General features: G+C 51.8%; 1 protein-coding gene across 2 annotated transcripts in view; it reads left to right on the top strand.

Moving 5' to 3' along the window:
- The first annotated feature begins 6,827 nt into the window (after positions 1-6,827).
- Positions 6,828-16,258, top strand: part of TEX2 (testis expressed 2) — a 52,756-nt gene continuing 43,325 nt past the window's right edge. For both annotated transcript variants that reach the window (XM_089666946.1, XM_089666945.1), the window contains exon 1: positions 6,828-6,971. The gene's annotated coding sequence lies outside the window, so the exon portion shown is untranslated. The remainder of the gene's footprint in view (positions 6,972-16,258) is intronic.

The following is a 16,258-nucleotide window of genomic DNA, read 5'->3' as shown; positions in this document are numbered from 1 at the left end:
CTGTAACTTCTGGAGTGATCCAGACCTTCCTGGGACTGTAACTTCTGGAGTGATCCAGACCTTCCTGGGACTGTAACTTCTAGAGTGATCCAGACCTTCCTGGGACTGTAACTTCTAGAGTGATCCAGACCTTCCTGGGACTGTAACTTCTAGAGTGATCCAGACCTTCCTGGGACTGTAACTTGCGGAGTGATCCAGACCTGCGTGGGACTGTAACTTCTAGAGTGACCCAGACCTTCCTGGGACTGTAACTTCTAGAGTGATCCAGACCTTCCTGGGACTGTAACTTCTAGAGTGATCCAGACCTTCCTGGGACTGTAACTTGCGGAGTGATCCAAACCTTCCTGGGACTGTAACTTGCGGAGTGATCCAGACCTTCCTGGGACTGTAACTTGCGGAGTGATCCAGACCTTCCTGGGACTGTAACTTGCGGAGTGATCCAGACCTGAGTGGGACTGTAACTTCTAGAGTGATCCAGACCTTCCTGGGACTGTAACTTGCGGAGTGATCCAGACCTTCTTGGGACTGTAACTTGAGGAGTGATCCAGACCTGCGTGGGACTGTAACTTCTAGAGTGATCCAGACCTTCCTGGGACTGTAACTTCTAGAGTGATCCAGACCTTCCTGGGACTGTAACTTCTAGAGTGATCCAGACCTTCCTGGGACTGTAACTTCTAGAGTGATCCAGACCTTCCTGGGACTGTAACTTGCGGAGTGATCCAGACCTTCCTGGGACTGTAACTTGCGGAGTGATCCAGACCTTCCTGGGACTGTAACTTGTGGAGTGATCCAGACCTTCCTGAGACTGTAACTTGCGGAGTGATCCAGACCTTCCTGGGACTGTAACTTGCGGAGTGATCCAGACCTGCGTGGGACTGTAACTTCTAGAGTGATTCAGACCTTCCTGGGACTGTAACTTCTAGAGTGATCCAGACCTTCCTGGGACTGTAACTTGCGGAGTGATCCAAACCTTCCTGGGACTGTAACTTGCGGAGTGATCCAGACCTTCCTGGGACTGTAACTTGCGGAGTGATCCAGACCTTCCTGGGACTGTAACTTCTGGAGTGATCCAGACCTTCCTGGGACTGTAACTTCTAGAGTGATCCAGACCTTCCTGGGACTGTAACTTCTAGAGTGATCCAGACCTTCCTGGGACTGTAACTTCTGGAGTGATCCAGACCTTCCTGGGACTGTAACTTCTGGAGTGATCCAGACCTTCCTGGGACTGTAACTTCTAGAGTGATCCAGACCTTCCTGGGACTGTAACTTCTAGAGTGATCCAAACCTTCCTGGGACTGTAACTTCTAGAGTGATCCAGACCTTCCTGGGACTGTAACTTCTAGAGTGATCCAGACCTTCCTGGGACTGTAACTTGCGGAGTGATCCAGACCTTCCTGGGACTGTAACTTGCGGAGTGATCCAGACCTGAGTGGGACTGTAACTTCTAGAGTGATCCAGACCTTCCTGGGACTGTAACTTGCGGAGTGATCCAGACCTTCTTGGGACTGTAACTTGAGGAGTGATCCAGACCTGCGTGGGACTGTAACTTCTAGAGTGATCCAGACCTTCCTGGGACTGTAACTTCTAGAGTGATCCAGACCTTCCTGGGACTGTAACTTCTAGAGTGATCCAGACCTTCCTGGGACTGTAACTTCTAGAGTGATCCAGACCTTCCTGGGACTGTAACTTGCGGAGTGATCCAGACCTTCCTGGGACTGTAACTTGCGGAGTGATCCAGACCTTCCTGGGACTGTAACTTGCGGAGTGATCCAGACCTTCCTGAGACTGTAACTTGCGGAGTGATCCAGACCTTCCTGGGACTGTAACTTGCGGAGTGATCCAGACCTGCGTGGGACTGTAACTTCTAGAGTGATCCAGACCTTCCTGGGACTGTAACTTCTAGAGTGATCCAGACCTTCCTGGGACTGTAACTTGCGGAGTGATCCAAACCTTCCTGGGACTGTAACTTGCGGAGTGATCCAGACCTTCCTGGGACTGTAACTTGCGGAGTGATCCAGACCTTCCTGGGACTGTAACTTCTGGAGTGATCCAGACCTTCCTGGGACTGTAACTTCTAGAGTGATCCAGACCTTCCTGGGACTGTAACTTCTAGAGTGATCCAGACCTTCCTGGGACTGTAACTTCTAGAGTGATCCAAACCTTCCTGGGACTGTAACTTCTAGAGTGATCCAGACCTTCCTGGGACTGTAACTTCTAGAGTGATCCAGACCTTCCTGGGACTGTAACTTGCGGAGTGATCCAGACCTGCGTGGGACTGTAACTTCTAGAGTGACCCAGACCTTCCTGGGACTGTAACTTCTAGAGTGATCCAGACCTTCCTGGGACTGTAACTTCTAGAGTGACCCAGACCTTCCTGGGACTGTAACTTCTAGAGTGATCCAGACCTTCCTGGGACTGTAACTTCTAGAGTGATCCAGACCTTCCTGGGACTGTAACTTCTAGAGTGATCCAGACCTTCCTGGGACTGTAACTTCTAGAGTGATCCAGACCTTCCTGGGACTGTAACTTGCGGAGTGATCCAGACCTTCCTGGGACTGTAACTTGCGGAGTGATCCAGACCTTCCTGGGACTGTAACTTGCGGAGTGATCCAGACCTTCCTGGGACTGTAACTTGCGGAGTGATCCAGACCTTCCTGGGACTGTAACTTGCGGAGTGATCCAGACCTGCGTGGGACTGTAACTTCTAGAGTGATCCAGACCTTCCCGGGACTGTAACTTCTAGAGTGATCCAGACCTTCCCGGGACTGTAACTTCTAGAGTGATCCAGACCTTCCTGGGACTGTAACTTCTAGAGTGATCCAGACCTTCCTGGGACTGTAACTTCTAGAGTGATCCAGACCTTCCTGGGACTGTAACTTGCGGAGTTATCCAGACCTTCCTGGGAATGTAACTTGCGGAGTGATCCAGACCTTCCTGGGACTGTAACTTCTAGAGTGATCCAGACCTTCCTGGAACTGTAACTTCTAGAGTGACCCAGACCTTCCTGGGACTGTAACTTCTAGAGTGATCCAGACCTTCCTGGGACTGTAACTTCTAGAGTGATCCAGACCTTCCTGGGACTGTAACTTCTAGAGTGATCCAGACCTTCCTGGGACTGTAACTTCTAGAGTGATCCAGACCTTCCTGGGACTGTAACTTCTAGAGTGATCCAGACCTTCCTGGGACTGTAACTTCTAGAGTGATCCAGACCTTCCTGGGACTGTAACTTCTAGAGTGATCCAGACCTTCCTGGGACTGTAACTTCTAGAGTGATCCAGACCTTCCTGGGACTGTAACTTCTAGAGTGATCCAGACCTTCCTGGGACTGTAACTTCTGGAGTGATCCAGACCTTCCTGGGACTGTAACTTGCGGAGTGATCCAGACCTGCGTGGGACTGTAACTTCTAGAGTGATCCAGACCTTCCTGGGACTGTAACCTCTAGAGTGATCCAGACCTTCCTGGGACTGTAACTTGCGGAGTTATCCAGACCTTCCTGGGACTGTAACTTGCGGAGTTATCCAGACCTTCCTGGGACTGTAACTTGCGGAGTTATCCAGACCTGCGTGGGACTGTAACTTGCAGAGTGATCCAGACCTTCCTGGGACTGTAACTTCTGGAGTGATCCAGACCTTCCTGGGACTGTAGCTTCTAGAGTGATCCAGACCTTCCTGGGACTGTAACTTCTAGAGTGATCCAGACCTTCCTGGGACTGTAACTTCTAGAGTGATCCAGACCTTCCTGGGACTGTAACTTGCGGAGTGATCCAGACCTTCCTGGGACTGTAACTTGCGGAGTGATCCAGACCTTCCTGGGACTGTAACTTCTAGAGTGATCCAGACCTTCCTGGGACTGTAACTTGAGGAGTGATCCAGACCTGCGTGGGACTGTAACTTCTAGAGTGATCCAGACCTTCCTGGGACTGTAACTTCTAGAGTGATCCAGACCTTCCTGGGACTGTAACTTCTAGAGTGATCCAGACCTTCCTGGGACTGTAACTTGCGGAGTGATCCAGACCTTCCTGGGACTGTAACTTGCGGAGTGATCCAGACCTTCCTGGGACTGTAACTTGCGGAGTGATCCAGACCTTCCTGAGACTGTAACTTGCGGAGTGATCCAGACCTTCCTGGGACTGTAACTTGCGGAGTGATCCAGACCTGCGTGGGACTGTAACTTCTAGAGTGATCCAGACCTTCCTGGGACTGTAACTTCTAGAGTGATCCAGACCTTCCTGGGACTGTAACTTGCGGAGTGATCCAAACCTTCCTGGGACTGTAACTTGCGGAGTGATCCAGACCTTCCTGGGACTGTAACTAGCGGAGTGATCCAGACCTTCCTGGGACTGTAACTTCTGGAGTGATCCAGACCTTCCTGGGACTGTAACTTCTAGAGTGATCCAGACCTTCCTGGGACTGTAACTTCTGGAGTGATCCAGACCTTCCTGGGACTGTAACTTCTGGAGTGATCCAGACCTTCCTGGGACTGTAACTTCTGGAGTGATCCAGACCTTCCTGGGACTGTAACTTCTAGAGTGATCCAGACCTTCCTGGGACTGTAACTTCTAGAGTGATCCAAACCTTCCTGGGACTGTAACTTCTAGAGTGATCCAGACCTTCCTGGGACTGTAACTTCTAGAGTGATCCAGACCTTCCTGGGACTGTAACTTGCGGAGTGATCCAGACCTGCGTGGGACTGTAACTTCTAGAGTGACCCAGACCTTCCTGGGACTGTAACTTCTAGAGTGATCCAGACCTTCCTGGGACTGTAACTTCTAGAGTGACCCAGACCTTCCTGGGACTGTAACTTCTAGAGTGACCCAGACCTTCCTGGGACTGTAACTTCTAGAGTGACCCAGACCTTCCTGGGACTGTAACTTCTAGAGTGATCCAGACCTTCCTGGGACTGTAACTTCTAGAGTGATCCAGACCTTCCTGGGACTGTAACTTGCGGAGTGATCCAGACCTTCCTGGGACTGTAACTTGCGGAGTGATCCAGACCTTCCTGGGACTGTAACTTGCGGAGTGATCCAGACCTTCCTGGGACTGTAACTTGCGGAGTGATCCAGACCTTCCTGGGACTGTAACTTGCGGAGTGATCCAGACCTGCGTGGGACTGTAACTTCTAGAGTGATCCAGACCTTCCTGGGACTGTAACTTCTAGAGTGATCCAGACCTTCCCGGGACTGTAACTTCTAGAGTGATCCAGACCTTCCTGGGACTGTAACTTCTAGAGTGATCCAGACCTTCCTGGGACTGTAACTTCTAGAGTGATCCAGACCTTCCTGGGACTGTAACTTGCGGAGTTATCCAGACCTTCCTGGGAATGTAACTTGCGGAGTGATCCAGACCTTCCTGGGACTGTAACTTGCGGAGTGATCCAGACCTTCCTGGGACTGTAACTTCTAGAGTGATCCAGACCTTCCTGGAACTGTAACTTCTAGAGTGATCCAGACCTTCCTGGGACTGTAACTTCTAGAGTGATCCAGACCTTCCTGGGACTGTAACTTCTAGAGTGATCCAGACCTTCCTGGGACTGTAACTTCTAGAGTGATCCAGACCTTCCTGGGACTGTAACTTCTAGAGTGATCCAGACCTTCCTGGGACTGTAACTTCTGGAGTGATCCAGACCTTCCTGGGACTGTAACTTGCGGAGTGATCCAGACCTGCGTGGGACTGTAACTTCTAGAGTGATCCAGACCTTCCTGGGACTGTAACCTCTAGAGTGATCCAGACCTTCCTGGGACTGTAACCTCTAGAGTGATCCAGACCTTCCTGGGACTGTAACTTGCGGAGTTATCCAGACCTTCCTGGGACTGTAACTTGCGGAGTTATCCAGACCTTCCTGGGACTGTAACTTGCGGAGTTATCCAGACCTGCGTGGGACTGTAACTTGCAGAGTGATCCAGACCTTCCTGGGACTGTAACTTCTGGAGTGATCCAGACCTTCCTGGGACTGTAGCTTCTAGAGTGATCCAGACCTTCCTGGGACTGTAACTTCTAGAGTGATCCAGACCTTCCTGGGACTGTAACTTGCGGAGTGATCCAGACCTTCCTGGGACTGTAACTTCTAGAGTGATCCAGACCTTCCTGGGACTGTTACTTCTGGAGTGATCCAGACCTTCCTGGGACTGTAACTTGCGGAGTTATCCAGACCTTCCTGGGACTGTAACTTGCGGAGTGATCCAGACCTTCCTGGGACTGTAACTTCTAGAGTGATCCAGACCTTCCTGGGACTGTAACTTCTAGAGTGATCCAGACCTTCCTGGGACTGTAACTTCTAGAGTGATCCAGACCTTCCTGGGACTGTAACTTGCGGAGTGATCCAGACCTTCCTGGGACTGTAACTTGCGGAGTGATCCAGACCTTCCTGGGACTGTAACTTCTAGAGTGATCCAGACCTTCCTGGGACTGTAACTTCTAGAGTGATCCAGACCTTCCTGGGACTGTAACTTGCGGAGTTATCCAGACCTTCCTGGGACTGTAACTTGCGGAGTGATCCAGACCATATGTGATGATTTGGGAGGTAGGGGTGTCATGTGATTTAGGGGGCGTGGTGATTGGGGGAGGGGTCATATGATGAGCGGGATGCGGTGTCGGCAGTGTGTAGGGTGCTGCGTGTCGGCGATATGGGAAATGTCCTCACCTCCCCCCATCAGTGGCCCCCCTCTCTCCCCCCGGCGGAGCAGGCTGCGCAGTGAGCGAAGCTCATCCTTCCTGACACGCTGACACTTACAGATTTCCCGTCTCAAATTTCACCAGCCAATCAGCAACACTCTCTTTATCACCCAATAGTGACATTCGCCACCCTCGTCCAATCAGCGCTTGCACCTTCAGAGCGAGGCGTGTACCGCAAACAGGCAGTCCAGGCGGAGGAATGGAGCACCGATCCGAGGAATCTCAGGGATCGGGGAGCGATTAGCCGCGCCTGAAGGAGCCTGTCAGGCGGAGGCCCGGGGACATGAGCTACCGAGCGGGTGAGTCACCCCAATGTGGGCGTGTTCACACCCCTCACCCTCTGCCTACCTCTCCAAATAATCACCTACCCCACATTCCACCGCAACATGTCATCATCCTATCAGACCTATCATCACCCCACTACCTCCCATAATACACCACACCTACCCCCTGACACCCCACAACACCCTATAACCACCTTGACACCCCACACCTACCCCCTGCCACCCCACACCTACCCCCTGACACCCCACACCTACCCCCTGACACCCCACAACACCCTATAACCACCTTGACACCCCACACCTACCCCCTGCCACCCCACACCTACCCCCTGCCACCCCACACCTACCCCCTGCCACCCCACACCTACCCCCTGACACCCCACAACACCCTATAACCACCCTGCCACCCCACACCTACCCCCTGCCACTCCACACCTACCCCCTGACACCCCACAACACCCTATAACCACCCTGCCACCCCACACCTACCCCCTGCCACCCCACACCTACCCCCTGACACCCCACAACACCCTATAACCACCCTGACACCCCACACCTACCCCCTGACACCCCACAACACCCTATAACCACCCTGACACCCCACACCTACCCCCTGACACCCCACAACACCCTATAACCACCCTGACACCCCACACCTACCCCCTGACACCCCACACCTACCCCCTGACACCCCACAACACCCTATAACCACCCTGACACCCCACACCTACCCCCTGACACCCCACACCTACCCCCTGACACCCCACAACACCCTATAACCACCCTGACACCCCACACCTACCCCCTGACACCTCATAACCACCCTGACACCCCACACCTACCCCCTGACACCCCACACCTACCCCCTGACAGCTCATAACCACCCTGACACCCCACACCTACCCCCTTGACACCCCACACCTACCCCCTGACACCTCATAACCCCCCTGACACCCCACATCTACCCCCTGACACCCCACACTTACCCCCTGACACCTCATAACCACCCTGACACCCCACACCTACCCCCTTGACACCCCACACCTACCCCCTGACACCTCATAACCCCCCTGACACCCCACACCTACCCCCTGACACCCCACACTTACCCCCTGACACCTCATAACCACCCTGACACCCCACACTTACCCCCTAACACCCTATAACAACCCTGACACCTCACACCTACCCCCTGACACCCTATGACCACCCTGACACCTCACACCTACCCCCTGACACCCTATGACCACCCTGACACCCCACACCTACCCCCTGACACCCTATAACCACCCTGACAACCTGATAACTACCCCTGACACCACACATAACCCTAACACCACACATAGGATTCCTCAGCTACCCCACAGTTATGTGTATGTTTAGCTCAGTGACACCCATCAATACCTGTGAGGACACCCCATCACAGCTCAGTGACACCCATCAATACCTGTGAGGACACCCCATTACAGCTCAGTGACACCCATCAATACCTGTGAGGACACCCATCAATACATGTGAGGACACCCCATTACAGCTCAGTGACACCCATCAATACCTGTGAGGACACCCCATTACAGCTCAGTGATGCCCAGTGATACCTGTGAGGACACCCCATTACAGCTCAGTGACACCCATCAATACCTGTGAGGACACCCATCAATACATGTGAGGACACCCCATTACAGCTCAGTGACACCCATCAATACCTGTGAGGACACCCATCAATACCTGTGAGGACACCCCATTACAGCTCAGTGACACCCATCAATACCTGTGAGGACACCCATCAATACATGTGAGGACACCCATCAATACCTGTGAGGACACCCCATCACAGCTCAGTGACACCCATCAATACATGTGAGGACACCCATCAATACATGTGAGGACACCCCATCACAGCTCAGTGACACCCATCAATACCTGTGAGGACACCCATCAATACTTGTGAGGACACCCATCAATACCTGTGAGGACACCCATCAATACTTGTGAGGACACCCCATCACAGCTCAGTGACACCCATCAATACCTGTGAGGACACCCCATCACAGCTCAGTGACACCCATCAATACCTGTGAGGACACTCATCAATACTTGTGAGGACACCCCATCACAGCTCAGTGATGCCCAGTGATACCTGTGAGGACACCCCATCACAGCTCAGTGACACCCATCAATACCTGTGAGGACACCCCATCACAGCTCAGTGACACCCATCAATACCTGTGAGGACACCCATCAATACATGTGAAGACACCCCATTGCAGCTCAGTGATGCCCAGTGATACCTGTGAGGACACCCCATCACAGCTCAGTGACACCCATCAATACCTGTGAGGACACCCCATCACAGCTCAGTGACACCCATCAATACCTGTGAGGACACCCATCAATACTTGTGAAGACACCCCATTGCAGCTCAGTGATGCCCAGTGATACCTGTGAGGACACCCCATCACAGCTCAGTGACATCAAGTAATACCCCTGAAGATGGATTTGAATTGCTCCATCTGGCACTGATTGAGCTGGGTGGCAGTGTGAGGACATTGGCGTCCTGCACAATGTGAGGAGCGGTGTGGAGGGGATGATGAATGCCATCTCTTGGCATACCTGGCCAGCATTATTGGCAAAGACAGGACCTCGGTTCCTGCACCTCCCTCACCCCACACATAACTTTTACACTCAACTGAATACATAGGGGCCCTTTAAAGTGACACAAAACAATGTTCTTATTCTCCAAAAATGATCAATACAAATCCACTGTTTATTAGTTCAGTAAATTGTTTCTGCGTTCTTGTATTGCCCTCTGTGAGCTCCTGAACCTCTCCTTTCCCCCCTCTTGTTTGAAGCAAGCAGTGCACATTAGCTGGAATTGTAAACTGCTCAATGCACAGTACACATCTCATAGTCCACCTCAGGAGCAAGCAGGAGAGGGTGACAACATTTATACACAAAGGGGATCATAGAGAATAAACGTAGCCACCCTCTAACTGGAAGTCACATCACAGCAACAACATGAAGGAAATGGTAGATTCAGAGGCTGACAGCCATAGAAGGGATTTGTCTGATTAGGATACAGACCAGAAGAGAATGTTTTATTAGAACAGAGTTTAGTGTCTCTTTGCTGATGTGGTACGTAGTGCAGTAATGAGCTCTGACTGGTTGTTGTAGACCCCGCTCTACAGGGGTGTCTGTTGATTCCTCCCTCTGAATTGGAATTATCTGATATTACAACACTTTTATCTTACAGTTTAGCACCCATTTGTAAGGATAGATTGATTTTGGAGTTCCCATGGTAGGAGGCCTGTGTGCCTGAGGTGTGAGCATTTCTTAATGTTTGTACCATTGGGATAACATTGCATTCCCAGCTCCTATCAATCTGTCCTTGTCTTCCCTGGATGAGGCTCTGCGCTCGTTGTCTTCCATGGATGAGGTTCTGCACTGGTTGTCTTCCCTGGATGAGGTTCTGCGCTCGTTGTCTTCCCTGGATGAGGTTCTGTGCTCGTTGTCTTCCCTGGATGAGGTTCTGCACTGGTTGTCTTCCCTGGATGAGGTTCTGCGCTCGTTGTCTTCCATGGATGAGGTTCTGCACTGGTTGTCTTCCCTGGATGAGGTTCTGCGCTCGTTGTCTTCCCTGGATGAGGTTCTGTGCTCGTTGTCTTCCCTGGATGAGGTTCTGCGCTCGTTGTCTTCCCTGGATGAGGTTCTGTGCTCGTTGTCTTCCCTGGATGAGGTTCTGCGCTCGTTGTCTTCCCTGGATGAGGTTCTGTGCTCGTTGTCTTCCCTGGATGAGGTTCTGCGCTCGTTGTCTTCCCTGGATGAGGTTCTGCGCTCGTTGTCTTCCCTGGATGAGGTTCTGCGCTCGTTGTCTTCCATGGATGAGGTTTTGCGCTCGTTGTCTTCCCTGGATGAGGTTCTGCGCTCGTTGTCTTCCATGGATGAGGTTTTGCGCTCGTTGTCTTCCCTGGATGAGGTTCTGCGCTCGTTGTCTTCCCTGGATGAGGTTCTGCGCTCGTTGTCTTCCCTGGATGAGGTTCTGCGCTCGTTGTCTTCCATGGATGAGGTTCTGCACTGGTTGTCTTCCCTGGATGAGGTTCTGCACTGGTTGTCTTCCCTGGATGAGGTTCTGCACTGGTTGTCTTCCCTGGATGAGGTTCTGCGCTCGTTGTCTTCCATGGATGAGGTTCTGCACTGGTTGTCTTCCCTGGATGAGGTTCTGCACTGGTTGTCTTCCCTGGATGAGGTTCTGCGCTCGTTGTCTTCCCTGGATGAGGTTCTGCGCTCGTTGTCTTCCCTGGATGAGGTTCTGCACTGGTTGTCTTCCCTGGATGAGGTTCTGCACTGGTTGTCTTCCCTGGATGAGGTTCTGCGCTCGTTGTCTTCCCTGGATGAGGTTCTGCACTGGTTGTCTTCCCTGGATGAGGTTCTGCGCTCGTTGTCTTCCATGGATGAGGTTCTGCACTGGTTGTCTTCCCTGGATGAGGTTCTGCGCTCGTTGTCTTCCCTGGATGAGGTTCTGTGCTCGTTGTCTTCCCTGGATGAGGTTCTGAGCTCGTTGTCTTCCCTGGATGAGGTTCTGCGCTCGTTGTCTTCCCTGGATGAGGTTCTGCGCTCGTTGTCTTCCATGGATGAGGTTTTGCGCTCGTTGTCTTCCCTGGATGAGGTTCTGCGCTCGTTGTCTTCCATGGATGAGGTTTTGCGCTCGTTGTCTTCCCTGGATGAGGTTCTGCGCTCGTTGTCTTCCCTGGATGAGGTTCTGCGCTCGTTGTCTTCCCTGGATGAGGTTCTGCGCTCGTTGTCTTCCCTGGATGAGGTTCTGCGCTCGTTGTCTTCCCTGGATGAGGTTCTGCGCTCGTTGTCTTCCATGGATGAGGTTCTGCACTGGCTGTCTTCCATGGATGAGGCTCTGCGCTCGTTGTCTTCCATGGATGAGGCTCTGCGCTCGTTGTCTTCCCTGGATGAGGCTCTGCGCTCGTTGTCTTCCATGGATGAGGTTCTCTGCTCGTTGTCTTCCCTGGATGAGGTTCTGCGCTGGTTGTCTTCCATGGATGAGGCTCTGCGCTCGTTGTCTTCCCTGGATGAGGCTCTGCGCTCGTTGTCTTCCCTGGATGAGGCTCTGCGCTCGTTGTCTTCCATGGATGAGGCTCTGCGCTCGTTGTCTTCCATGGATGAGGCTCTGCGCTCGTTGTCTTCCATGGATGAGGCTCTGCGCTCGTTGTCTTCCCTGGATGAGGTTCTGCGCTCGTTGTCTTCCCTGGATGAGGTTCTGTGCTCGTTGTCTTCCCTGGATGAGGTTCTGTGCTCGTTGTCTTCCCTGGATGAGGTTCTCTGCTCGTTGTCTTCCCTGGATGAGGTTCTCTGCTCGTTGTCTTCCCTGGATGAGGTTCTGTGCTCGTTGTCTTCCCTGGATGAGGTTATGTGCTCGTTGTCTTCCCTGGATGAGGTTATGTGCTCGTTGTCTTCCCTGGATGAGGTTCTGTGCTTACTGCCCTCCCTGGATGAGGCTCTGTGCTTGCTGCCCTCCCTGGATGAGGTTTTGTGCTTGCTGCCCTCCCTTGATGAGGCTCTGTGCTTACTGCCCTCCCTGGATGAGGCTCTGTGCTTGCTGCCCTCCCTGGATGAGGCTCTGTGCTTGCTGCCCTCCCTGGATGAGGTTCTGTGCTTACTGCCCTCCCTTGATGAGGCTCTGTGCTTACTGCCCTCCCTGGATGAGGCTCTGTGCTTGCTGCCCTCCCTGGATGAGGCTCTGTGCTTGCTGCCCTCCCTGGATGAGGTGCTGTGCTTGCTGCCCTCCCTGGATGAGGTGCTGTGCTCGGTACCTTTCAGTTGCTCCCGAATGTCAGTAGTTCTAGGGCAAGGCCTATCATGCTTGTATTGTTGACACCAGGTGATCCCAGATAAGACATACTCTGTGTCACACTGTGCTAAGCACCCACTCATTGGTCACCATGGTGCCTTATCTAATGGGAACAAAGTCCAGCACCTGTGATGTCATTCAGGACCTTATTTATGTGTGCCACCAGACTAGCTTACCCACGGTGCACTGGGGATTGAATCAGTCTGGAATGAGAATAGTCACATGGTCTTTCTGGGAGAGCAGCAGGGGAGATAATAGGGCCCGACACCTGGGAAGGTACGTTCAGTGGATTTTGTATATATATTCTATTGGTCAATGAGGTCAAATCTTTTTGTAGTGAATTGTCTGCTATTTCCTGATAATTCAGCCACTGGTGGGTGCTGTAACACCCATCAACCATCCTAGCTGCTTTCATTGTCCGTGAATGTCAGGACCAGGCACTCCAGACTTCTGTCCTGATCATATTCCACCATCACTCCTGACAACCAGCCATTTCTACACTCCAATTGGTGAATGGAGGAGGCTGACTTAATTTCATTGCCTGTGTATACTGAAGTGGGAAGTAGGTGATGTGATATGATTTCAGATGTTTGGGAGTGGTGGTACGCATTTCCCTGACATTTCTCCTGACGGCCTCAAATGTCACTGATCATCTCTGTATCATAATCTCCGATCATGAAGCAGGTCCTATGCCCCAACTGTGAATACAAGTGACCAGCAATTAGGTCCTACGCCCCAACTGTGAATATAAGTGATCAGCAAGAAGGTTCTACGCCCCAACTGTGAATACAAGTGACCAGCAAGAAGGTCCTACACCCTAACTGTGAATATAAGTGATCAGCGAGAAGGTCCTACGCCCCAACTGTGAATACAAGTGACCAGCAAGAAGTTTCTACACCCCAACTGTGAATACAAGTGACCAGCAAGAAGGTCCTACACCCTAACTGTGAATATAAGTGATCAGCAAGAAGGTCCTACACCCCAACTGTGAATACAAGTGACCAGCAATAAGGTCCTACACCTCAACTGCGAATATAAGTGACCAGCAAGAAGGTCCTACACCCCAACTGTGAATACAAGTGACCAGCAAGAAGGTCCTACACCCCAACTCTAAATACAAGTGACCATCAAGCAGGTCCTACACCCCAACTGTGAATATAAGTGACTAGCAAGAAGGTCCTACACCCTAACTGTGAATATAAGTGATCAGCAAGAAGGTCCTACACCCCAACTGTGAATACAAGTGACCAGCAATAAGGTCCTACACCTCAACTGCGAATATAAGTGACCAGCAAGAAGGTCCTACACCCCAACTGTGAATACAAGTGACCAGCAAGAAGGTCCTACACCCCCAACTGTGAATACAAGTGACCAGCAAGCAGGTCCTACACCCCAACTGTGAATACAAGTGACCACCAAGCAGCCATATTTTATAATTCTATTTCAGCTCATGGCCTGCTTCCACCCTGTCCCCATGTAGGTGATGGTGACATAATGACATCCACATAATCTGACACAGGTGGGGTCACTGACATGTGTACCGTTTTTTCCATTTCCACACACAGTGACGGCCTCTATGTACACCAGACATCTGTGTGGAAAGTATTATAAATTCTGTACAGAAGGATGCTCGGCAAGATCTGCCTCCACCCAGACGTTATCTGCTGCTTGGGGGACACTACCCGCAGAGACAGCTGATGCCATCCTTGGCCTCCCTCTGGGAATATGACTCAGACTTCCCACTGTAAATACAGAAGACATAGAGGCTGCATGTGTGACTGAGCAATGTGCCTCATTGTCACCGAGATCTGACAAACATGGCATCTGTCATAACCTCCTGTGCTGGACCCTGTGAGGTGCCTGCTGTGTGCCATGTGTTGTAGGATCATCTGAGTGCACTGTGTATTTGGGGGTCCCCTGGTGTGCCTCAAATATTGTAAGGTCACCCAGTTTGCCTCCTACATTGCCTCCTATAATGTAGGGTTGCCCGGTATGCCTTCTACATTGTATGGTTATCCAGTGTGCCTCCTACATTGTAGAGTTATCCGGTGTGCCTCCTACATTGTAGAGTTATCCGGTGTGCCTCCTACATTGTAGGGTTATCCGGTGTGCCTCCTACATTGTAGGGTTATCCGGTGTGCCTCCTACATTGTAGGGTTATCCGGTGTGCCTCCTACATTGTAGAGTTATCCGGTGTGCCTCCTACATTGTAGGGTTATCCGGTGTGCCTCCTACATTGTAGAGTTATCCGGTGTGCCTCCTACATTGTAGGGTTATCCGGTGTGCCTCCTACATTGTAGGGTTGTCCGGTGTGCCTCCTACATTGTAGGGTTATCCGGTGTGCCTCCTACATTGTAGAGTTATCCGGTGTGCCTCCTACATTGTAGGGTTATCCGGTGTGCCTCCTACATTGTAGGGTTATCCGGTGTGCCTCCTACATTGTAGGGTTATCCGGTGTGCCTCCTACATTGTAGGGTTGTCCGGTGTGCCTCCTACATTGTAGGGTTGTCCGGTGTGCCTCCTACATTGTAGGGTTGTCCGGTGTGCCTCCTACATTGTAGGGTTGTCCGGTGTGCCTCCTACATTGTAGAGTTGTCCGGTGTGCCTCCTACATTGTAGGGTTGTCCGGTGTGCCTCCTACATTGTAGGGTTGTCCGGTGTGCCTCCTACATTGTAGGGTTGTCCGGTGTGCCTCCTACATTGTAGAGTTATCCGGTGTGCCTCCTACATTGTAGGGTTGTCCGGTGTGCCTCCTACATTGTAGGGTTGTCCGGTGTGCCTCCTACATTGTAGGGTTGTCCGGTGTGCCTCCTACATTGTAGGGTTATCCGGTGTGCCTCCTACATTGTAGAGTTATCCGGTGTGCCTCCTACATTGTAGGGTTATCCGGTGTGCCTCCTACATTGTAGAGTTATCCGGTGTGCCTCCTACATTGTAGGGTTATCCGGTGTGCCTCCTACATTGTAGGGTTATCCGGTGTGCCTCCTACATTGTAGGGTTATCCGGTGTGCCTCCTACATTGTAGGGTTGTCCGGTGTGCCTCCTACATTGTAGGGTTGTCCGGTGTGCCTCCTACATTGTAGGGTTGTCCGGTGTGCCTCCTACATTGTAGGGTTGTCCGGTGTGCCTCCTACATTGTAGAGTTATCCGGTGTGCCTCCTACATTGTAGGGTTGTCCGGTGTGCCTCCTACATTGTAGGGTTGTCCGGTGTGCCTCCTACATTGTAGGGTTATCCGGTGTGCCTCCTACATTGTAGGGTTATCCGGTGTGCCTCCTACATTGTAGGGTTATCCGATGTGCCTCCTACATTGTAGGGTTGTCCGGTGTGCCTCCTACATTGTAGAGTTGTCCGGTGTGTCTGTTTTTGTCCCTCTAGTGAAAAATGTGAGCAGTGTTAATGGCATTTAGGAGATGGTTACACCTCTGTGATCCTGGCCTATG

Source organism: Staurois parvus, unplaced genomic scaffold (genome assembly GCF_062004578.1).
Source record: "Staurois parvus isolate SC_StPar_1 unplaced genomic scaffold, SC_StPar_1.0 ptg002924l, whole genome shotgun sequence".
Taxonomy (NCBI): Eukaryota; Metazoa; Chordata; class Amphibia; order Anura; family Ranidae; genus Staurois; species Staurois parvus.
The sequence above is the reverse complement of the archived record's forward strand: the minus strand, read 5'-3'. Positions and strand labels throughout refer to the sequence as shown.